The sequence below is a fragment of the Microcaecilia unicolor genome, chromosome 9 (genome assembly GCF_901765095.1).
Source record: "Microcaecilia unicolor chromosome 9, aMicUni1.1, whole genome shotgun sequence".
Classification (NCBI taxonomy): domain Eukaryota; kingdom Metazoa; phylum Chordata; class Amphibia; order Gymnophiona; family Siphonopidae; genus Microcaecilia; species Microcaecilia unicolor.
In genome coordinates this window covers 90290698-90314357 of record NC_044039.1, presented here as the reverse complement: position 1 = coordinate 90314357, position 23660 = coordinate 90290698, and the positions used below count along the sequence as shown (strand labels likewise).

At 42.5% G+C, this 23660-nt stretch overlaps 1 protein-coding gene across 2 annotated transcripts in view; it reads right to left on the bottom strand.

Moving 5' to 3' along the window:
* Window positions 1–23660, bottom strand: part of RECQL (RecQ like helicase) — a 101520-nt gene that overhangs the window by 29060 nt on the left and 48800 nt on the right. The gene's annotated exons all lie outside the window — the stretch shown is intronic.

Here is a 23660-nt window from a genome sequence, read left to right as displayed (position 1 = left end):
CTGGGGGTAATCTGGTCATTTAGAGCACTTTTTGGGGCCTTATTCGTGAAAAAACAGGGCCCAGGAAAAGTGCCCTAAATTCTAGCTACAAACGCATACTTTTTTTCCATTATCGGCGAAAGGCGCCCATCTCTGTTCAGGTGATAACCATGCCCCAGTCCCGCCTTCACCACAAGAAATGGCACATGTGAGTTTATCTTGTTGGGCAGACTGGATGGACTGTGCAGGTCTTTTTCTGCCGTCATCTTCTATGTTACTATGTAAATGTTCCCCTAGGAGTAAGCCAATGCTGAGCCCGGACCACAGGACTCTGCCTCCGAAGCCCTATGCTGCTGTCTGTCTGACTGCAGGGCAGCATAGTCTGATGCAGACAACTGGTGCCAACGAAGATCTGACGGAGCAGTTTAATGCTCAGTTTTCATTAATCACTAACACAGTGGTTGGCTATGGAGTATTATTTTTTAACCCATAGGGTAACGCTCAAGCTGTGAGAAGAGATGTGGAAGTAGGATTCGCTGAATATCTTGTGAAAGAGTTGCCAGAATCATTACAAGTTAAGCCATCAGTTATGCTTTTTTATTATGGTACATCCCACAGTAATATAATGCACATTACTTAATTATGACATTTATATCCCACATTATCTCAAATGTATTTATTTATTTGTTACATTTTTACCCCACATTTCCCCACCTATTTGCAGGCTCAATGTGGCTTACATTGTACTGTAAAAGGCGTTCGCCAAGTCGGATGATAACAAATACAAGGTTATATTGTGGTGAAATGAGATAGGTGTGAATCAGGCGTCATGACGGTCAAAGGGAATGAAGATTGTAAATTGTCCACTACGATCATTGGTTATGCTGTGTTGCTGGGTGTGGGGATTTACGTTGGATCGGTGGGGTAAGCCTTTTTGAAGAGGTGGGTTTTTAGTGATTTCCTGAAGTTTAGGTGGTCATGGATTGTTTTCACAACTTTTGGGAGTCCATTCCATAGTTGTGCGCCTATGTAGGAGAAGCTGGATGCGTACTTTGTTTTGTATTTAAGTTCTTTGCAATTACAATCCTATATGAGTGATTCACAGAAAAAAAATCAAACTCCCTAGGTAGACCCCACGACCCCAGCACACACCTCCCCATCAGCTCACCTCCAAACCCCTCTCCATACACATGTACAATGCTTCCTCCATCCAAAACAAGAAAACCACTAAACACTGATCCCAATACCGTCGGACTGGGGGCACTATGTCCGACATGCATGTTTCGCCTTCCCTGGCTTTCTCAAGGACTGTCCCCTTTCACCGTCTCTGGTGCCCCCAATCCGAAAATACCACAATGAGCATTCAATAGCTTTCCCACCCCAAACAGAAGAAGCACCATACACATGCATTAAAAAAAATCTGGGGGTGAACTGATGAAGAGGTGCGCGCCGAGGCCACCAAGAACCGCGAAATCCACCCAAGGAAACTGACCATCCGCTGTGAATCACTCATATAAGACTGTGGATGCAATTATATATAGGATTCACTTTCAACGTGGCTCACAATATAACAAAAGCAGAACTGACAAGGCGTTCTAATTACACACAACAAAGTAGAATATAAATATATATACACACACACAAAATTATTAATAACCACATACCATGAAAGAAATCACGAACATGATCTTTAACATGCATTAAGGGGCAAATAAAGTGCATTAGGGCTATACCTATAGGATAGCTGTATCCATCAAACAGCAGGTGGAGATAGAACACTGAAAACTGAGCTAAGACATCTCTCTTCACATCAAGTCCAGCTCCTCAGTATTTATTTAGACAAGAAGGAGAAACTCAGAATAAACACAATAATTTTATCCTCACTAACCTAACACTAACCAGACGAGCAAATGTGTGGACCGCTTTCATATACTAATGGAAAAAAAATTATCAGGGAAGACCTAATTTCTCCTTCAATTACATAGCTTCCCTCTATTCCAGAACTTGTGGGAGGCTTAAAAGCAATTCCTAGAGTGTGTGGGATCCCGGTGTCGCCGCTCTGAGGACCAAACTCCCACACTGGCTTCTGAGAGCACCACAATGTCCACCTTCTAGTGCTGGGCAAAAGTATGCAGCATCGACCATGTCGCCGTCTTACAAATATCTGCCAGAGACAGTAAGGTAGTCTCCGCCCAGGATGTTGCTCTATGCCATGTAGAACGAGCCCATCAGGCTTGAGGAGTCTGCTTTTGCAATTGTGAGCTTGGAAGCCATGAGGCCAAGCCTCTGCTTACAAAAAAACACAGTCTGTCTGATTTGTGAAACTCATTCGTGGTTTCCAGATATCTAAAGAGGACTCTACACACATCGAGAAGCTTCAAGAAAGAATACTGAGCCTCTTCCTCCTCTCTCTGAGAAAGGAAGGATGCTTCACAGATTGGCCGACATGAAATGCGGATGCCATTTTCGGAAGAAATAAAGGAACCATGTACAGGGAGACCCCCCATCTCTGAAAAGTTTAGAAAGGGATCCCAACAAGAGAGCCTGAAGCTCAGAAACCCTATGTGTTCACGCAACAATCACCAAGATCGCTGTCATTAGTGTAAGATCTTTCAAGGAGGCCTTCCAGAGTGGCTCTAAAGGAGACTTCTGAAGAGCCTAAAGGACTAAATTAAGGTTCTACTCCAAGGATGGCATACGAAAGGGAGGCTGTAAGCGACCCACTCCCTGCAAGAATTGAACGATATGCAGGCTAGCTGCAAGAGACGCCTTCTGTTGCATCTCCTTTAGATTTCTGCACTCCAAGTGAATCACTCTGCACTTCTTGGCATTACGTTAGCTACTAGTACAGTGTAAAATAAAAAATCCAAAAAATTACATAAAATGATGTGATGCAATGTGCTCAGTTCATAAAACTGCATCCACGGTGGCCAAAGGAAAACCTGACAGAACCACTAATACACATTCCAAATTCCATTGATAACATATTTAATCATCAAACTGGATATAAAATAATGCATCAAAATACATCAAAAGGCAATTATAGATGTTGCTGCTGGAAAATCTCACACACACAAAAAAGAGAAGTACTTATCCTAAGAACCAAACTTAAATCGCCTCGCTGTTGTCGATACCCTGGAAAATATTCTGCTCTTTCCTGATGAAATGGAATCAATGAGCAAAGATATAAAAGACCCTTCCAGTTCAATCCAAGTCAACCTGTTGCCATAGCCAATGAAGATGGTGTGTGAATGTGAGCAGTTTGGACTCCTAAGAGCTCATCTCTAGTTTTAGTCCTATAACTATCCAAGCTAATTACTATTGATGCTCCTTTAAAATTAACAATTTACAACTTACATTTATCAATATTTTCTAGAGAAGGTTGAAACAAGTATTTTGCTTATATTTTGTATGGTAGATTCTTTTTTCTGCTCTTTTTTGTCATTTAATTGAGGTGGAAATTGCCTAGAACTCTAACTCTTTTTACTTTTTGAAGTGAAAAACACACACACATATATGCCATTATTAGCAAGTGGATATTTTAGTATTTTATAAACATAATGGCAAGGCATCAAAGTCAACAGATGATTGCACTTTCCCTAACCAGGCGTCTACAAATCCATTCACCAAGGCCTAATCAAATCATCTCCCTCTGTTACTGGCCACAGATGCAAATTTAGTAGGATCAATCTTCCGCAAATTAAACTTTAGACAAACGTTCACCACTGTATGACCTGACCATAGAATTGAACAGGCCGTTAATCACTGTGCTATTATTTGACTCATACAGCAATTTAAGGAAAAAACCCCAGATCTGATCTATAAACCTGCCATTGATAGGCACTGTCATAATTTGCTAAACCCCAACAGCAAATATATCACTATTGAAGTCACCTGCAAAAGAAGCTAAAGGAATTTTGCTCATGTAGACAAATTGTGAACTAACACCTAACGAGACAGATCAAATTCAATTTCCAGCAACAGGTTAGCAATATTAAAGTCTGAGATGCATTATGTGATCAACAACAGATGCTCAAACTATTTCTTAAATCTCTAGAACATCAATAGTAATACTGAAGAGTGACAATTTCTGTTTATAAATCAGAACACTACTAATTTACCATCAATCTGTAGTTATCACAGACATACAGAGGACATAACTAAGAAGCAGTACATCAGTGGCAAGCAACCGTATTTCAGTTAATTAAAATGCATTTCTCATTGCAAAGGACCAAGAAGATTCTGTCCACCAATCTGCTACTAATAATTGTAATAAATCAAGACAACAACAACAATAAACAAACTATATTGCCGCCCGAAAGACACACCAAGGGGAAACAAATGAGCATGCCCCTTTGGCACAATGTCTATGGTGTTCAGCATCTCTTCAAGCCTCTGATAGTGATGTCATCAAGAAGATGGAGCTGGTCAAGAGTCATGGAAATCAAAGCAGAAGAGCAAACAAGCAATGCCCTTGAAGAGTGCAGATTTTCTTTAGACGGTAAAATATGTTTATTTTTATTAATAGATTTGTTATACTGCTCTTCCACAAAAGTCAAAGCAATTTACAACAATACAAATTAAAAACTCTTAGAAAAAACATACAACATTTTGATAGAAAAAGGGAAGACAAAAATAGTACTAAGAAAATGGTAGATATTTTGGTCTGCAGCAGAGGTGAAGCTAGGTTTTAAGGTCAAGGAGAGCAGACTTGTAAAATAGACACCAGCAGCAATCACAGTGGACCAGAGAAAGTCAATTTGGAAAACACAGGAAATAGTACGAGCATGTGTATACTCCCTAGTAGTGGAGAAAGGCATTACACATTAAAAAAATTGATGTTACTTTTTGTCATGGTTAGTTAGCTAATAATCACAGTGGCAGCTTCCATCTAAGTATACAGGCTTAGTAACACAATGTTAAGAATTGTCATAACATTTTTCACTGAATCTTTCCTGAACTATGAAGCAAATTATTTGCAGTCAATTACCATTCACATTCTCTAACTTAGAGCCCATGCTGGCTCTTTACCATATAGCTGCAATTCATACTGTCAGTTCATACTGTGCTCCTGCTGCTAGTGTTGTCAGGATCATTACTGAAGAGTGCAGCACTGATGCCACTGGACCTGGCCCTTCTGCTGTGCTTCAGCAGCTCCAGCACGCCACTCTTTAGCCACGATTGTGACAACACTCGCAACGGGACATAAGAATAGCCATACTGGGTTAGATCAATGGTCCATCTAGCCCAGAATCTTGCTTCCAACAGTGGCTCATCCAGTCACAAGTACCTGGAAGAAACTCAATTAGTAGCAACATTTCAGGAACACTCCTGTACTCTGCCAAGGCACAGAGAACAAGGTATGTTGTTCCAAGCATATTGTGAAGTACAATAGAGGGTCTCGATTATCCAACGTAAACATACCGACCCATTGGAGCAGCTCCAGTATATATGGATGCCCTTGTCAGCTTACCACCGAGGAATTCGCTTTGAACTTCTCGTTCATACTTAAACCTCCATTACCCTGCGTGTTCTGGTCTCAAGTATAAAACCACATATGCTTCCACCTTTTCCTATATCAGCACTCGTTTGTGGAATATATTACCTAAATCTGTAAAAACGGTTCAAGATCATTTGACTTTCAGGAAGTCTCTCAAGACCTACTTATTTGGGCAAGCTTACCCTAAAGATCCCATCCTGCCTCTGTGATTCCCGGACTCCAACTCCTCTAAAGATCTTGTGGACTTAACTACTTTCTCTTAACCCTGAACCTTTCCGCCCCACATATCACTTTCCTTTAATTGTACTTTCCTGTTTGTTAACTAAATGTTGTAAGCCATATTGAGCCTGCCAGTGGTGGGAAATTGTGGGGTATAAATGATATAAAATAAATAAATTGTCAGATAAGTGACATCGGATTACAGGGAATACAATGAAAATACATAGAAAATGTACATTTTAAATCCTGCAGTGAAAGCAGGGCCTCAAAGTGCTGAAGTGAAAGCAGGAACTCAGTAGCAAAGCCAAACAGAAATAGGTGCTGCCCCTCCAGTGAAAGAGACACCGGGGAAAAAAGCCACAATGACATCATCTGGGTTTTAATGGATAAACCAGATGGTCAGATTTGTGAGACTCCACTGTACCTGTAATACAAAGCCTACAAAAGTCACTCAGAACCTACATAATCTACTTTACTGTAGCACCATTAATTTACAGAAGTAACACAACAAAGACCTTATCTAGAAAAATGAAACACAGGAAATACTGCAGTGGGAATTAGATCATCAATATGCCTGTTGGGAAGCTGAACAAGCTGAATTATTACACATGCTTAAATAGAAACTCTATGTAGTAACTGCCATCGGTCACAAACATTGAACAAAAATAGATACTTGCCAAGTACAGAACAAGTGACTGCAACCTTAAAATATGAATGCGTAGACAAAAATTAAACAAACCCCAAGAAGCCACAATCTGCCTGCAAAGCAACACTACAGACAGAGAAACAGCACCTTCCACTCTGCAACATATAAAGAAAGAAGTGTAAGCTTACTGTAAAACTGACATTTTCCATTTAATGAATTAAGAATAAAATTCTTCTTTGTACCTTTGTTGTCTGGTTGCTTTGTTTCTTTCCAATCATGTTTGCCCCAGTCTTCAGTTTCTGCTTTCCTCTGGCTTTTCTTAACTTTAATTACAAGATTTTCAGTCCATCTGCCACTTCTCTCCCTTCCTGTCTTCTTCACTTCCTCTTCTATATCCATCTAAGACTTTGAGCTTTTTCTTTCAGCTTTCCTTCATTTATTTTTCTGCCTCTCTATTCATTCTTACTATTCAGTCTTCAATCTTTCTTTCTATTTTAACCACATCTAACTACAGCTTTTCATCTCCCTCACCCAGCCTCCTATTCTTCATCCTATTCTTTCCCAGTTTTCTTCCAGCACCTTCTCTTTCCTCCCTTCTGTACAGCACTCTCTACTGTCATTCCTCTGACCAGTGTGATCTCTCTCTTTTGCCCACCCTCCATCCAAGATGTCTTCTTTCCATTACCTCCATCCAGCATATCTCCCTGTTCACCCAACTCTCCCTCGTATCCAGAATCCCTCCGTGCCCCTCTCCCCTTTCCATGCCAGCATCTACCATGTCCAGCATACCCCCTTCTCTGTCCTCATCCCTGTCCAACGTCCAGTACCCCTGTTTTCTTACTCTCCCTTGTTGACCATCTCCCGTCTTCCTTCTCATCCCATGTCCAGCATCCTACAATATTCCTTTTTCCTTCCTTCCTGATCTATCATCTCTTCCCCCTCTTCCAAGACATCTGCCCTCAACCCCTTTAGAGACTACCTTTTCATCCAGCATCTGCTCTCCCTCTCTCCCCCTTACATCCTGTGTATGCCTCTCTCCCCACCTTTAGTGTGTACCCTCTTTCTCTGCCCCCTCTTTCCACCCTTCCATTCAACATCTGCCCCCTCTCTTTAACCCTTCTTCTCTGACTCTTCCATCCAGACCAGAGAGTTGCAAGGGGACAGAAATCCAACCAGTCCCCGCCCGTTCCCACTGGAATCCAACTCATCCCCATTTGTCCCCGTGGGGAATCTAACCCATCCCCGCCGGGCATCTAACCCATCCCCGCCCGTCCCCGCAAGAATTTAACCTGTCCTCACCCAGTCCCGCAAGAATTTAATGGTACATAAAAAAAATTGCAGTCAGCTCTCTCAGTCTCTCTCTGGGTTTAAGCCACAGCACTGCAGGCAAGGAAGGAACGGAAGTTGGAACACTCTGGTTCACACATGTAAGACTTCTCTGATTCACTGGCACTGTGTGCTAAGAGATCGCCACATGCACGCGGCAGTAGGTCAGGTGACATCTGATGCTGATGCCTATGTCGGAGCTGAGGCCTGCGCATCAGCCCAGGAGCAGAGAGGATTAATAGTAACATAGTAAATGACAGCAGATAAAAACCGGATTGGTCCATCCAGTCTGCCCAATAGTCACAATCATTACCAATTCATGATTAAATCAACAGTGAATGTGATATTATATATTTGATTATGGTCTTTCTGTGGCGTTTCTGGGACATAGACCATAGAAGTCCTCCTGGCCCTATCCTTATGTTCCAACTGCTGGAGTTGCCCTTGAAGCCCACTCCAGCCAATTCATCTTCTCATTTGTGGGACAAAGACTAGAGAGTTATATAGGGCCAGAAATCTTACCCATCCCCTCCCGTCCCTGCTGGAATCTTACCCGTCCCCACTGGAATCTTACCCATCCCCATCCATCCCCGCAAAAATGTAACCCATCCCAACCCGTCCCCACCCGTCCCCCACAAGAATTTAACCCATCCCCACCCATCACTGTAAGAATTTAATGGTACATAAAAGAAAATTCCAGTCAGCTCCCTCAGTCTCTCTCTGGATTTGAGCCACAGCACTGTAGGTAAGGAAGGAATGGAAGCTGAAACTTGGAACACTCTGGTGTGCACATGTAAGATTTGTCTCTGATTTACTGGCACTGTGTGCTGAGAGGTCACAACATGCATGCACCAGTAGGACAAGTGACATCTGATGCTCATGCCTGTGTCAGAGCTGAGGTCTGCTCATCAGCCTGGGAGCAAAGAGGATTAATTGTAACATAGTAAGTGACAGCAAATAAAGACCTGAATGGTCTATCCAGTCTGCCCAATAGTCACACTCATTATCAATTCATGATTAAATCAACGAGTGTGATATTATATACTTGATTATGGTCTTTCTTTTGTGTTTCTGGAACATAAACCATAGAAATCTATCTGGCCCTATCCTTATGTTCCAACTGCTGGAGTTCCACTCCAGTCTATGCGTCTTCTCATTTGTGGGACACAGATCGTAAAAATCTGTCCAGAACTGTCCTTATGTTCCAGCCACTGAAGTTGCTGTCTAAGCCCTTTCCAGCCCATCCTAAACCAGACTTCCATATATTAGACACAGACCATACAAGTCTGCCCGGTATTGGCCCTAGTTAATCACAGCCAGAGTTGCAATCTAAGCATTACTTCACACATCCACACACATGCAGCCATTTAAGGTTAGGTTTTTTTATAACTTCCATTTTCTAATTAGAGATCCTCTGAGTTCATCCCACACCTTTTTGAATTCCATCATCATTTGTGTCTCTACCACCTCATTAATGGAAGACTTTCCACATTTGTGCTGTTAAAGCAAGGAGGAGGAGGAGACAGCACTCAAAGAACTTGGTACACGGTAGATGAGAGGCTGGTGCAGGTGTAGCTTACACTTCCACGGGAACCCCGCAGAACTGCTTCCATCCCCGCGGGAACCCCACAGAACTGCTTCCGTCCCTGTGGGAATCCTGCGGGATTCCCGCAAACCCCGTTCCCATGCAGCTCTCTAATCCAGACTCTGTCCCTTCTCTCTGACCCTTCCTTCCTTCCAACATCTGTCTCAGAGCCTGCCCCCTTCCTTCTAGTGTCTGATCCTTCCAAGAAGTGTCTGACCTCTCTCCAACCCTCCCTCTGACACCCTTGAGTGGTCACACTGTGCAGATTTGCGGCTGCTGGCTCTGCCCCAGAACAGGAAATGATGTCAGAGGGGCAGGGACTGGCTATACAGTGTGGCCCAGCGATAGCTGTCCTTTGTTTTGCTGCTGTTGCCGCTGGGCTGGAGCAACAGAGAAGTGGGAGGGAAGTGAGCCAGGTTCGCAGCCACGCAGCTTAGAGGGAACAGTGCACATAGGCGCCACTTCTCTCAAAATCCGTTTAGGGGAGTGACAGCTCCCCTTGTGCCCCACCTAGCTACGCCTCTGGTATGAAGCCTAAACTCCTCCCAGTAACCACCATTTGACTTTCACTAGTGCTCCACTAAAAGCCAAGGAAAAATGAGTTTTCAACCCAACATTGAACTTCTATGGTGAGGAATTCTAAAGTGCCAGTATAGTATGCAGCCTTACAAGTACTGTCTAATCTAGCAGTGACTTGAGGAGGACTTGATGGGTAACTATGAGACTGGAAGCACAATGCTATAGCTGGGGAATAAGTAACAGTTCAGAGAGGTAATAGGGATACAGTCTCTGAGTTAAACCAGGGGCTGAATTATCAATGGTGTTTCTTCAAGCTCCTGCTGGTGATGTCATCAAAAAGACAGAACTAAGCAGGCATATAGAGAATGGAACCAAAAGGTGGCTGCAACTGTGTATATGATGTATTCACTTAGAGTGACTTTATAACAGGGTGCCTAGCTTAATAGGACAGAAAGGTGCCTATTTTGTAAAGATACAGATGCACTTATGCGTCTTTAAGAAATGGTAGCACAAAACATGCCTAGATGAAGGTACAGACATTACACATGATCGAGTGCAGGTATAAATATATATGCATAGTCCATAAAATATATACTTAAATTGTGACTATGCTTCGCATGAACTCCACTCCTAAATGAATGTATTTTAGGCATCACCTAATTTTAACACAGCACATTTATGAATGAGTTGCTCTGTGCCAGTGGGTTGGAGTGTGCGGAAGGGGGAGTTTCTGGCATGCAGCGTGTCGGGTACGGAAAGTAGGCGTGTGCTAATCAGTTAGCACAGCTACATATCCGCTCACTAACCCATTAGCTTGTGGTTAGCATGTGAGTCCTTACTGCCTAAAAATAGGTATAGGTAAGTGCTCATGCACTAATGGGAAAATTAACGCATGGTCATTAATGCTGGAAATAGAAAAATTGGCCATTTTACCCATGTGGTAAAAAGTGACCTTAGCATGCAGGAATAACTCCTTACCATGCAGGAATGACTAGGGCTAGGGCCACTTTTTACTGCAGCTTAGTAAAAAGGTTCCTTGATGAATACTGATCTATATCATATGATTTTAACCTTCTATAGGTGTAAAGCATAACTCAATACCAGGTACTTGGCCATATGGAGCATATGTCAAAAGCAGCAGTTCATGCCAACGGTACCAAGCAGAAAATAAAAGAAGTTTCACTGATAGTGACCCTGAAAAATACAAACTACAAATAAATCAATTCTATTTTATAAAGGCTTTGATAACTGTTCTCGATTCTCAAGATAGTGAGAGCTGAAATAAATATAAACTGGCATACTGATGTTAGGACTGTTCAGATATGCTATGTTTCAAATTCCAGGTGAAATGTAGATGGCAAAAATAAGGTACAATTAAGAATTTTATTCTAGGGACTAATTCTGGATTCATCATAAAGAGACTTTTTATTTTTTATTTTTTAAGAACTGCATAATTACCTATTTATTTAAATATTACCATTTATCCTCATGTTATATAATCCTGATTTGGCGCAAAATGTCAAACTTAACAGAAATGACATATCAAGTACCAATTTCAATGCAAACTAGCAATAAGTAGATTAGAACAGGGCTTAACATACGAGTAAAAATATTTACCAGAATGGGCATATCCGTTTAAGGGTTTATTTATTTATTTGTTACATTTGTATCCCACACTTTCCCACCTATTTGCAGGCTCAATGTGGCTTACATTGTACAGTAGAGGCGATCGCCAATACCGGTATGAACAAATACAAAGTTAGGTTAATGGTAGGGTAATGATCAAGCGTGAGAGGCACATTGGGGTTTATAAGGAAGGGTTAGGTTATGTCCAGTACGAACTTATATCTTGTTGTGTTGCGGGATTAAGGCATTTAGGTTGGATCGTTAGGGTATGCATTTTCAAATAGGTAAGTCTTTAGGAGTTTCCGGAAGTTTAGGTGGTCATATGTTGTTTTCACGGCGATTGGTAGTGCGTTCCATAGTTGCGTGCTTATATAAGAGAAGCTGGATGCATAGGTTGATTTGTATTTGAGTCCTTTGCAGCTTCGGTGGTGGAGTTTTAGGTATGTTCGTGTTGATCTTGTTGTGTTTCTGTTTGGTAGGTCTATAAGGTCTGTCATGTATCTCAGGGCATTGCCGTAGATGATTTTATGAACCAGGGTGCCGATTTTGAACGTGATACGTTCTTTGATTGGGAGCCAGTGTAGTTTTTCTCGTACAGGTTTTGCGCTTTCGAATCTAGTTGTTCCAAATATAAGCCTGGCTGCTGTGTTTTGTGCAGTTTGGAGTTTTTTTTATGATTTGTTCTTTACATCCCGCATATATTCCATTACAATAGTCTAGATGGCTTAGTACCATGGATTGCACCACGTTGTGAAATATTTCCCTCGAGAAGAAAGGTTTCACCCGTTTGAGCTTCCACATTGAATGAAACATTTTGTTATAGCTTTCGCTTGGCTCTCTAGTGTGAGGTTTCAGTCGATTGTTACTCCGAGAATTTTCAGGTTGTCTGAGATAGGGAGGGTGTAGTCTGGGGTAGTGATGTTGGTGGGTTTGGTTGTATTATATTGGGATGAGAGGATAAGGCAGTGGGTTTTTTCTGTGTTAAGTTTTAGTTGAAATGCATTCGGCCCATGAGTTCATGATGTTTAAGCTGAGTTTGATTTCTTTGGTGATTTCTGTTAGATCATTTTTGTAAGGGATGTACAATGTGACGTCATCAGCGCATATGAAAGGATTGAGGCCTTGACTGGATAGGGACTTGGCTAGTGGGGTCATCATCAGGTTGAAGAGGAGCGGTGATAGTGGTGATCCTTGAGGTACTCCACAGTCTGCTATCTATGGTGTTGATATGGTAGATTTCGATTTCACTTGGTATGTTCTGGTCATTAGGAAGCCCTTGATCCAGTTAAGTACACTTCCATCAATCCCGAAGTATTCTAGGATATTTAATAGTATGTTATGGTTCACAATGTCGAACGCACTAGATGTGTCGAATTGTAGGAGAAGTACGCTTTTGCCTGCTGCAATTTCTTGTTTGAATTTGGCTAATAGGGTGATTAGTACTGTTTCGATGCTGTGGTTGGAGCGGAATCCTGATTGTGATTCGTGTGGTATTGTGAATTGGTTTGTGTAATCTGTGAGTTGTTTGGTTACCATGCTTTCCATCAGTTTGACTACCAGTAGGATTGAGGCTACTGGGCGGTAGTTGGTGATATCGTCTGTTTTTTTCTTGGTATCTTTTGGTATTGGTGTGAGTAGGATGTTGCCGTTTTCCTTAGAGAAGAGACCATGTTGGAGCATGTAGTTTAAGTGGGATGTGAGGTCTTCTATGAAGCGGTGGGGAATGGATTTTAATAGGTAACTGAGGCAGGTATCCAATTTACAGCGAGTCTTAGAGAACCTGTTAAGCACTTGGTTGACTGTTTTAGCAGTGAGGGAAGCGAAGTTAGTCCAGAGTCTGTCCGCTGGGTATTCACCTGGGGTTTGGTCCAGACACTGGATGAAGTTTTCGATGACAGTGATGTTTTGAGGTAGCATGTTGCGTAGGTTTACAAGTTTGTCTGCAGGTGGGATGTCTGTGTTGGTTGTGGTGACCGAGGTGATGTCTAATAGTTTGTTCACGAGTTGGTATAGTTTTTTTTTTGTGTCTTTGAAGTCAGGCCCTATTTTGGTTTTGTAGTACAACCTTTTGGCTTGTCTTATTGCGTATTTGTATTTCCTTTGATTTTGCTTCCATGCATTGAGTGTTTGTGTATCTTTTGCTTTTTTCCATGCTCATTCGAGTTTCCTGCATTGTGTTTTTAGTTTTTTCAGTTTGTCATTGTACCACGGTGTTATGTTTATGTGAGGTTCTTGTTTGTAAAGGTGCTATTTCGTCTAATATGTTTTTACATCTTGTATCCCAGACTGACAGATAGTGTGTAGAGTCCGTTTGTGCTGTCCATTCATTGTTGTACATCTGTTGCCAAAATGTTTCCGAATATATTTGGCCTCTTGTGCTGTAGGTTGTGCGTTCTTGTGTGCAGTGTGAACCCTTTTTCCGCCAAAGTAGGGATAGGTTTAGTTTGAAGTGGTCTGACCATGGCGTGTTTGTCCATTTGGTATCTGATATTATTAGGTTGTGGTCTGAGGACATTTTGTGAGAGATAAGGTCGAGTGTGTGCCCTTTGACATGAGTTGCCTGAGTGTGTGGCCACTTAAGATCCCATAACTGGAGGAATTCCTTGCATTCGCGTGTGTTGGTAGAGTTTGGGTCTTCTCGGTGGATGTTGATGTTGGGGTGGGCGATACAGGTGCTTGATATGAAGTCCATGGTGCTTGATATGAAGTCCATGAAGTGTGATTGGCAGTCAATCCAGCTACCTGGTGGTCTGTAAAACAAGACGTTAGGTGGTCCTGCAGGGTAGTGTGGCTGATTCTAATGGAGGCGATTTCAAGTTGCGGTGATATGGACTCGGCAGTGGTTACGGTAGTGAAGTGTGATCGGAGGATAAATGCTATACCTCCGCCTCTCTTTTCCTTTCTGGTCCAGTGAGTGATTTTGTAACCCGGGAGGGCAAAGGTCTAGGATTATAGGATCCTTTTGGTCATGGATCCAGGTTTCATTGATGAAAAGCAGGTCGAGCTTTTCTGACGCAATCCAATCTGTTATTATTGCTATTTTATTTACTACTGATCTGGCATTGATGTAGCCCACTTGAATTTTTTGTTAAGGGTTGTCTATCTTCGGTGTTATGTGGATTTTTGCTAGTTCTTGGTTTTTTGTTGGTGTGGGTTTGCTATGACCTTTCATTTCCTTGTGTCGAGATTGTCTGCATGTAGGTGTACCTCCTTTGTTTTGGTGGTAGTCAGTTTGATGAGGTGTGGTGTGTCTGGTCAGACTTTGGTTTATGTACAGTAGTTAGTTTGTTCTTTTAAGAGCTCTCTAGAACCGCCTTTATCTCACAAGAGAGGCCCAATGCAGTGTATAAAGTCATAATTAAACACATTAAAGACTCTCTTACTAGAGTGCTAAGGTAATTTTATAAGCTGGCACCTAAAGATAGGAAGCAAAAAAAAGGAGCATGAAATTTGCAGGTTTTATTCACTACTTTAGCTCTCAGATTTCATATCTACATGCCCAGGGCCTTGGACATGTCTTTCTCTCCATGGAGAGATGTCATGAGCAATAACGAGGAACATATTGCCGACATGCTCCCAGCAGAACTTTTCCTCAAAGACAATGAGGTTTTGGATGATTATATCAATCACTGGGAAGAAGCAGTCAAACTAAGTACATAAGCACTGCCACACTGGGAAAAGACCAAAGGTCCATCAAGCCCAGCACTCCGTCTCCGACAGCAGCCAATCCAGGCCCCAAGAACCTGGCAAAACCCCAAAATGTAATAACGATCAATGGACTTTTCCTTCAGGAATCTGTTCAGACCCCCTTTAAACTCAGCAAGGCCAGCTGCCGTCACTACCTTCTCCGGCAAAAGATAAATAAGGATAGACTTGTATTCTTCAACTTTGTTGGACTATTGCAGATATAAAAGGATTCCCAGAGGATTAAGGGTGGCCAAGGCACCAAAGATGTTCACAGACGAGGTATTTTTATAACACTTGATTTATCACTTGATTTGATGGTTTTACTGACTTCTTCTAAGAGGAAAAATGAAAAAAATGAAGGAAGAGTTGGACAGAGTTAGAATTTCTTAAAAAGAACGATGCATGTTTTGTATAAAACCTGGGAGCTGAAGTAGGGAATAAAGCCTGCAAATTTCATATGGTCTTCTCCTTTTCTTGCTACCCATATTGGACCTTGTAAACTGTCTGCCTTGCTATTTTCTTGGACCTAAAGACAGGTGCCAGTAGTATGCCCAATTTATAAATAGTAGTGTTTACTTGTGTTACAAATACCAATAATTAGCAGTTACATGCTTAAAAACTAGGTGCTAGTCTATAAACAGTGCATCTCAATTGCTTAGTGTGCAACTATCAGGGGGGCATACATGTGGGCAAAGCATGGGTGTGTCACCAAACAATGCACACAACTTATCCAGCACTTACAGGTTTAATTGACATGTGACAAGGCTGAAGCCATAGCCGCCATCTTGATACACTCAAAACAAACTATTGGTCAATACCAAGCCACACATAGGCGATCCCTATTTCTAATAAGTATTTGGTATTGTTTTGCGTGACTCAATAAGGTGGCAAGCTCCACTTACTGGCTTCAGGCCAGATAATGGGCCAAGCATGCTCCCGCCATCTCCTGTCAATTAAACCTCCTTGAGAACTTAGGCCTGCTCACTTATGCCAGTCATTGACATGTCATAAATGGCCACACTTTCTTTTTGGTGTGACTTTGCACTAGTATTCTACAACAGCTTATGTGCCCTTAATCCTCCACAGAATTGGCACTAAGCACGTCCCCCTTTGTTGCACCTAAAATGAAGCACCAATTCATAGAAATGCCACCTTAGCAGGTGAATTATACACACAGCCACATTGCTACCACACTGGCATGACAGCTAGTGCTAATTCATTCACTAACTGCACAGCTGTTATGGTGCAGGACACGAGCAAGGACTGCACGCTGCAGTTAACGTGTAGTCACTTACTGCATGCTAACTTTCACTGGTACAGATAGTAGGAGATGCTCTTGCCATCTCCAATGCATCCATGCTGCCAGTACACTTACCGCACGGTAAACTGTTTTCCGTACGCTCACTGTGCTCTCAACAGTTACTGCACAGGCTTTGAACTTAGGGGTCTTTCTACTAAACTGCACTAATGGATTCAACGTGCACTAACAGACAGATGATCAAAAGCCCCGCGCAGTTCCAATCAGCGCTCTAAAAATAGCGCTGGAACAGTGCAGGGTGTTATTAGACCTATGATCAGAGATAATTGAATGCAAATTTAAGCACGCAATGCTCTCTGATCATGGGGTAGAAGTGCGGGAGAATTGTGCCTGAGCATGCGCTCAGCACAATCCTCCCGCACTTGTTTGACAGGTCTGGGCTATCAAAAGCCCAAACCTGTCAAACACGGTGGCTGGAGGTCCATGGGACCAGACCCCAACTACCCCAGCCACGGGCAAGGCAAAACAAGGGCTGGAGGTCCGGCAGACCTCCATTCCCCCCTCCTCCAGCTTCAGGGAGAGCTGGAGATCTGGTGGACCTCCAGCCCCCCCTAACTCCCCTCAGCATTTATTTTACAACATTTTTATTAGTGACACTTCAATAAAATACACGCTTGTCCATATATATACAACCTCACAGATACAAATGTTCATAAAGAAAGTTTTTGTTAACCTAGTACAGAGTGCCAACCTTTTTTTTTCCCTCCCACCTTTTATCCCCCTCCCCCTCTTTGATATGAGGGATTCCCCCATGTCATTTACGCATTGCTTTAGTAGTAACTATACATGGAATTCTCATACGCATGATAGATTTAAATCTCAGGTAAATATTTGAAATTTCGTGCAGTCAATACAAGAAGCTCCATATAATCATCAATTGTGTGGCTATTATCCTCATCTGCTCGCTGTTACATGGACAGTATATAAACCATATTCCCTGCTAACTATTAAACTGTGTCCTATATAGTCTTTAAACCTTTATTTAGTAAATCTATTGCGAACCTATGACTAAACAAACAGGTTTTCTAACAGCCAGTTTTTCATCAGTCTGTACCTTATATTGTATCTACCTGTATTCCAGCAGATTACATGCTGTTTGAGTATAAATCAACCTTTGGCCTTATTAAGTTTGACAAACAAAAATTGTCGGCCATATTGAACATGGTACACAACCCACATCTTAGTGTTTTCACCTTCCACTTAAACCAACGCTCAAAGGAACTTTTATAACAAATTAGCAAGGTGAACACTCCTTATAATGTTCCTTCCCCCCCCCCCCATCCCTTTATCTCCCCCATTACCCTTTCCCTCCTTGATTCACATCGAATGTGTGTTTAAAAAAAAAAAAAAATTAAGGTCATAAATATGTATCTTTGACTTCTTCTCGGTTGTAACGTGTTGAGTATAAGACTCCGTCCTCTTTGGGTTAATGTGTCTAACAATGGCCCCCAAAGCTTTAGAAAACGCGCCTTACGGCGGCATGAACCTTTAGCCTCCCTTGCTTCCCATGTCATCAGTTGATGTGTCTGGTTTAGCCAATGCCAATAATCAGGAGGTTTATCTGAAGTCCAAGATTGTAATATGCATTTTCTTGCCACCAGACATAACTTTCGACACAGAAGTGTCTCATCTGCTGTTAAGCCCCGAAATGCACCTGGGCAGTCCAAAACCAATTGCAGAGGAGTACCCACTATTCTACGTGATATCAGTGAAGTTATAAAATTTACTACCTTCCGCCAATAGTTCTGAATCATTAAACATTCCCAAAATGCATGGTAAAAAGTGTTCTCCACAAGATTACATTTCAAGCACTTTGGTGTAAGGATTCCTCCCATTCGGGACAATTGAGCTTGTGTGATATAGGCTCTGTGTAACACCCTGAATGCACATTCCCTGTAATTGGCTCCACTGATTAGTCGGGGAATACTTTTAATGTAGGCTTCAACATCCCAGTTAGATAAATCCGCTCCTGTATCTACCTCCCACCGCCGACGAAGCTGAATCAGCCCCACTCGCGGCGTCAGGGTCCACAATGACCTCTGAAGCCACGAGATTGATGGGGCTTCATCAGAGATATCATCAAAAAAGTTTCGGATTTTCTCCCCTAAATGAAGTTTTAGCACCTCCCCATCCAAGGATTGAATATAATGCTTCATCTGACCATAGCTAAAAATGTGCGTCCAGTTTCCCTCTAGTGTGAGTTGTTCTAAGGGTTTTAATCTCCATTCTCCATCTAATATTGTTTCCAAACGTACAAGGCCTTTTTCCTCCCATTGTAGGTTATCAATAGAAATCAAACAAAATAAAACATGGAAAAGAAAATAAGATGATACCTTTTTTATTGGACATAACTTAATACATTTCTTGATTAGCTTTCGAAGGTTGCCCTTCTTCCTCAGATCGGAAATAAGCAAATGTGCTAGCTGACAGTGCTATCCTCCCATTGTATAAAGACCGGGTTTTCCAACCCTGGTGGGAACATCGGATTTCCCCTTATAGACAACAGTTCTGATACACTCGGGTTACCCCCCAGCTTTTTTGCCAAGCCTCTCCAAGCTGCTTGTAGAGGCAATAAAAGTATACAATGTTTCAACCTCTGTGGCAGTGAAATGTTTTCTATATATAGTAAGGTGATTAAGTCATAGGGGCTAAAATAAGCTTTCTCCAACTCCAGAGGTGTATGTGAGTGTGAAGAGAAAACCCAATCTCTCACCACCCGCAGTAAACTAGCAAGGTTGTAATATTGCAAATTGGGGAGACGCAATCCTCCGTGTTGCCAGGCTCCCAGCAAAAAGTGCATCTTGAGCTTAGCCTTCTTTTTTGCCCAACAGAACCGCCCCACTAATTGATAGAATTGTTAAATGTCTTTTTGAAGTAATTTCAACGGCAAAACCTGCAGGACATATAACCACCTGGGTAAAATTACCATTCGAATAAGGCTAACCCGACCTATCAACGGCAGAGGTAAGGCCCTCCAGGTTTCCAGCTGTTGTGCAGTCTGATTAAGCAACCGAGTGACATTCAACTTGTATATGTCCTCCATCTGAGCTGTCAGAAGAACTCCCAGATACCGAAACGAGCCTTCTGCCCATCTCAAAGGAAAATCTTCTTTCCAAAAAAATCGGGTAGTCATAGGAATAGCCAAAGCCTCTGATTTCTCTAGATTAAGCTTAAAACCGGAGTAATCTCCAAATTCTGCAAAAACTTCTAAAAGATCCGCAAGAGACTTACGAGGACTAGTAAGAGTCATTAATAAATCGTCGGCGAATGCCGCGATTTTAAATTCCGCCTGTCCAATCATTATTCCTCTAATGGTCCTACTTGAAATTACATCCCGGATTAAAGGATCTAGATAAAGAGCAAAGAGTAACGGTGACAGTGGGCACCCTTGTCTGGTTCCTCGACTAATCTCAAAACTCTCTGACCATGTTCCATTTACCAAGACCCGTGCTCGAGGAGAGGTATACAAGGTTTGGATTGCTTGCACAAACCAACCAGTAAATCCGTATTTAGTGAGGACAGAAAATAAAAAGGGCCATTCTACACGATCGAACGCCTTTTCAGCGTCGAAACTGATCAATAATGCATGCTCCGCAGAGTTCCTTAACGTTTCCAATGCCATCAAGATACTACGCAAATTTTTAGTAACCGAACGGCCTTGAACAAAGCCCACCTGTGCTACATGAACGAGATTTGGTAATACTCTTCCCAACCTGTTAGCCAGTATTTTTGCACACAATTTTACCTCGAAGTTTAACAGGGATATAGGTCGGTAGGAAGATAACAACTTTCCATCTCTGTTTGGCTTAGGTAATACCACTATCTGGGCTAAATTGAGGCCGTCCGGCAGCTCTCCCTTTGCCACCTATTCATTAAATACCTTGGTCAGTGTGGGGATAATTTGATCGCCCATCAATTTATAAAATTCAGGTTTGAAGCAATCTGCCCCGGGTGTCTTTCCTAGTCTACTTTGACTGATTGCCCAAGCCACTTCGTCACAATTTATAGGGTCATTCAAATATTGAATTTCTGCTTGTGTTAACAGGGGGGCATCTATATTTTGTAAATACATATTGCTTTGCAGGCCCTGGCTGCCTCCTGCTTTATAAAGTTGTTTAAAATAACTGTGAAAGGCTTTCCTTATCTCCCCATCTGTATGCAGTACCTTCCCATCTGTATCTTTAACAGCCACTATATGCCTAGAAGCATACTGTGAGGCTATTACTTTAGCTAGCAGTTTACCCCCCTTACTGCCATGTTTATACAGCTGGAACCGATAATACACCTGTGATTTTACCGCCCTCTCGTGTATCAGGGAGTTCACCGCTGCTTGAACTGACATCCACTCTTTTCGCACCCCAGGGGACGAAGTCTTACCATATTGTTTTCTCAAACCTATTAATTGCTTTTCCAAGCGCAGTAGTTCTCGGTCTCGAGCTTTTTTATAGTGACTGACATAGCTAATAATTTCCCCTCTTAGGACTGCCTTTGCTGCTTCCCAGAATATCGCCGAATCTTCCACTAACCCTTCATTGAGATGTCTGTATTCTTCCCATTTAGCAATAAGAAATTCCCGAAATTTAGAGTCTTTATAAAGATAACTGGGAAACGCCCAACCCCTATTTTTTTGCGTGGTATTATCTCCCACTTGCCACGTCATCCAAACTGCGGAGTGATCTGAGATCACACAGGGGCCAATAACAGCGTCAGTAATGTCTGTAAAAGTCTGACGTGATATCAGCAAATAATCAATCCTTAACTGGGTTTGATGGGCCCTAGACAGGTGAGTATATTCCCTTTCTGTCGGGTGTAATGTTCGCCAAACATCTATAAGGTCTAATGTATCACACATATCAGGCAGTCCTCTAGTGCTGATTGCCCCCTTTTTCAGATGTGGATGGGATTTATCAATTTGCGGGTCCCATGTCATATTAAAATCACCCCCCAGCATCATAGGGAGTGGCGCCATCTTAGTGAGGATTCGGAGTAGTCGTTTATAAAATTTAAGGTCTAGTGTATTTGGGGCATATATACTACCTAAAATTACCTGCCGCCTAGCAATGGTAACATTACAGAAAATAAAGCGCCCTTCTGGATCTTTGTGCACATTTTGAATCTGGGACGCCACCCCTTTCCTGAGAAGAATAGCTACTCCTCCTTTATTGCCCACCGCAGATGAAGCAATACAGTCTCCCACCCACCATTTAGCTAACTTTGTGTGTTCCTGATCACTGAGATGTGTCTCCTGCAAAAGGGCCACATCAGCTCCTATTCTTTGGAGGTACTGCAGGATTTTAGATCTTTTAATAGGTGAATGTATACCTCCCACGTTCCATGTTACTAGCTTAATCATCTTTCTTAAGAGAAGCAGTCAAGATCAACCAATAGTGAGTCATACTAATTGAGAGGTGCCATCCCAGCCTTTGGCACCCCCCTTTCTTACCAAGCATCTGTTTTATTGGCAAAAATAAAAAATGCAGTCTGAAATACCAGTCACATTCAGCGTCATCATCCACACACATTCCCTTTGTCCTCGCAGTTTTCCTTTGTTTTCCTTCCTTTCCCTTAAACCTTCCCCTAATCCCTCCCCCCTTCGCTTTCCCTTCTATACCCACCCGACATGTGCTTCCCCTTAGGAAACCGTCACTTTTTAACGCTTACCCATCTACTCTTCTATTATACAGTTCTACATTCCCCTACACTCCCCAATGTCCCTTTATCCCCCCATAACTACAATTAAACTCTCTAGATTCCTTGTCTCCTTTCACTCTGCAGGATCTTCAGCATAACATACTTTATTTTATACGTCTGGAATCCCCATCAATAACTCACCCACAGTGTTCCCAAAACAGAATTCTTAACAGTGTCCATAACATACTTGAACATTCATCAGTAACTTTAAAGATTTCTTCCTTGTTCCGGTAGCTGTTCAAGTTATCCTTAACTTGTTCTTCCCCAGATCACACGCTGTGTTGCCTGAAGTGTAGCTCTTTTAAGAAGTATTGAGATAAACTCTGTCAGATCTTTTTTAGTTCCTCGCTGGTTCATGCAGGCACTGTATCCGCTGATGTGGATGGCTCTAGCTGTTCCAGTCCATCCACAAAATTTTTCGTTTCCTTTTCAGACGTGAAGGATCTCATTTTGCCCTGATGTGTTATTCTCAAGGTAGCAGGATATTGTAGGGTAAAACGAACTTTCAGATCAAAGAGTTTTGAGCATACTGGTGAAAATGCCCTCCTTTTTGCTGCTATTCCCGCAGAATAATCTTGAAAACAGAGAACCTTTTTATTCTCATAAGTCAAGGAGTTAGTGGACCGTGCTGCTTGTAATATATGCTGCTTGTGCATGAAATTTAACACCCGGCATATTATCACCCGTGGTTTAGCATTTTCCATCTGTCTTACCCCCAGCCGGTGGGCTCGCTCTATTCTTAGAGGGCCGAGTGCTGCAGGGAATTCAATGCTGTCTGTCAGCCATTGTTCAAGGAATCTCTCCAACTGTCTTCCCCCCAGGGCTTCAGGCAGACTCACCAGACAGATATTATTCCTTCTGGAGCGATTCTCCAAATCTTCAAGCTTGGATTCCAGGTCAGACAGTTTTTTCTTCAAGTCCTGTTGATTGTTTTCTACTCCTGCCATTCTTTCTTCCACCTCGCTAGTTTTATTCTGGAACGCTACACATTCTTTAGTTAAATCTTCTAACTTAGCGTTTAACTGTTCCAGCTTTTGATCAAGTTTTTGATCCAGCGGGGCAAGGCGCCGGTCTAAGAGTTCTTCCATTACCACTGTCAGCTCAGATGTAATCTCCGCTACCCAAGCCGACGATACAGAGGAAGCTGTATCGGGAGGAGACACCGCCATCTTGTACTCCGGCGTCTTTCCCTGTTGTCGTTCTTCCTGGGCCGATTTCGTTGCCATGATCGGGGTTCCCGCTGTTCCAGCTCACCGGGTACACTCGCGCAGTCTTCCACTATAATTTTTTTTTGCAGTATGGGGGAGATTGATTCTTTTGCAGACCCTAAAAAGAGCAGGCAGGCAGCGGAGAGAAGATCACTCACGTCCTCTCTCCACCATAGCGTCACGTGACCCCTCCCCTCAGCATTTAAAAAAAAGTCCCTGGTGGCCCAGTGGACGACCAACCCCCGCCCTCCTGACACAGTTCAGGGAGGGCTGGAGATCCAGTGGGTCTCCAGCCCCCCCAACCCCCCAGGATTGGCAAGGGTCCCTGGTGGTCCAGTGTCAATCCCCCACCCACC